Below are 2,325 nucleotides of genomic sequence, written 5' to 3'. Positions count from 1 at the left end.
CCCCCCCCCTTCATAAAGCACGGTACTAAAGCAATGCTTCCACAAATCCTTTTAGTTAAAGTAGAAAGGGCGATACCGTCTCGTTTACACACAAAATTTAATGAAAGAGTATATTTACTCTTCTTCATCGGTGACGCGAGTGTTGCTTATAAATTAGCCCGGTTTTTAAACCAACACTTAATACCGGTTTAAAAGTATTTTCAATTGTCTTTTATCGATACTTGTGCTTTTTTTAAACCATTTGAGGTTCCGAACCATACAAACGTTTTAGCCGATAGGGAGAAGATGGATATGAACGTGCGCTGCAATCGCATCACCAAGCAAAGAAGGGTACAACACCGAACGACATGCACCAGTAGCTACATTAATCGAGTGAGGATTGATGAGATGTAACTGCAAGGACCATTAAAAAAAGCAACATGAAAAGGAGTGATCAGGGATTCAATGTTTGCATTACGTGATGCCTATGCAGAGACAAAAGAAAATGGTATCAGGCATCGATGTAAACTTGTAAGTTCCAACACAGCACCAATTGCTTCCTGCTTGGCAATATCGGCATCGGTCAAAAACGACAGCAGCTCACCGTCTGCGTCATCACCTGATTTGGAGAATTACATTCAGTAGCGAGCGTTCCCTGTGTATCATGCTCTTCAGTATTGTGGACCGCAGTAGACTCCTCCGAATTGGAGATGAAAGCAAACCTCGCTTCGTCTATTCGTTCGGTGGTACCGGGTGGATTCATAAACTTGTTCTATCGCCGATGTAATCTTGCCGGACACCTCGACAGCGCTTCATTCTCAAGGTTTGAAAGGGATATTCTGCAAATCAAGGGCGAGGATCGTGAACACTGCCATTTGATATCGGTACGCACCAGAGTATAGATACTTCGATTACGCCCCAAACCTAATAATAAATCGGGTCAGGATCCATAGAGCGGACAGGATAACCATTCAGTACTTTTAAGATGATAAAGTAATTGTCAGATTTGAATAGTAGTAATACACCCTTAAAATTAGCATGATATGTGCTTCGTTGTGCACAACTGGTTGTTGGTGCATATCTGCTTTTGCTTAGCAAGTAACGATTAATAAGCGTGATTCAAGTGAGGTGCAGATAAGTGAAGGCTAATTATCCGAGGAAATTAAGAGTATGCGAACGACGATGTGAGCAGATGAATGGAAATCTGAAAGTGAGATCAATTTAGTTAGAAATCCTAGTCTTGCTTGTTTCATCCTACACATGCAGCTCTCCTAGTACCTTCTTGCAGGCATCTCCCTTCGCACTAATGTATCTTGCAACAGGGAGTTGTATACAAACTCGTTTACAAAACACACAAAAATGCACGTGACATCCATGCAAATCAGACGGTGGGCAAACTTCAACCCGTATGGTCCAGTAAGGTCGCAGCATTTACCCCCACTTCAACTGGAGAGCCACGTGGCACACGTCCACCACGCGTGTACAGTGTGCACAGGCTGTGGAAGGTATCAAGGAGAGTAGACAGTGAAGTGCACCTACAACACCTCCATTCAATTCGATGTCTCGAGCACGGGTATGATGTTGCTGCGCGTCATCAAGTAGCGTAGAGTCTTGGATGACAAACCCTAAGTCAAGAAATCCGCGAGTTGGCTCTTGGACTTCGGGTAGGCCAGATCAACTTCACCACTTGCAACCTTCTCGCGAATGAAGTGGTAGCAAATGTCGAAGTGCTTGGTGCGTGCTTGGTAACCAGTTTTCTTGGGCAATGCCATGACACCTTGATTGTCCTTGTAGATCACAGTTCCACCATCTTGATTCGAGCCAATGTCCTTGAGTAGAAGTCGCATCTACACCACTTCCTTCACGCAGTCGCTGAGCGCAATGCAATTGGCCTCAGTAAAGCTCAGTGCCACAGACTTTTGAAAACTTGAGCGCCACACAACAGGAGCACCACACACCATGAGCATCAGACTGCTCACTGAGCGTCGGTCGTCACCATTGCCGGCCCAATCTGCATCTGAGTAGGCCACGAGCTCAGAATGATGCCCACATCCTTGTTTTTTTTTAGCAAGTAGCGAGCCACCCTAGTACCAGCATTATAGTGCTTCTGTCCGGGGCTCTTAAAGAAACGACTCAACTAAGCAACGGCGATCGAGATGCCAGGCCGTGTACGACATTCTAGGTACATCAGGCTGCCTCGAGTGAACGGTACGGCTTTGACTTCATCCTGCTTGTCGCCTTCGGTCTGAGTTTCGTCGGGCTTGATAAGATGAACTCGAGCTTCCAATGGGGTAGAGCACGGCTGCGCAGTCTCCTGTCCAAACTTCTTGATGATCGACTCTGTAT

This window comes from Phytophthora parasitica (genome assembly GCF_000247585.1).
Source record: "Phytophthora parasitica INRA-310 unplaced genomic scaffold supercont2.64, whole genome shotgun sequence".
Lineage (NCBI taxonomy): Eukaryota > Oomycota > Peronosporomycetes > Peronosporales > Peronosporaceae > Phytophthora > Phytophthora nicotianae.
Note: the sequence above shows the minus strand (reverse complement) of the source record.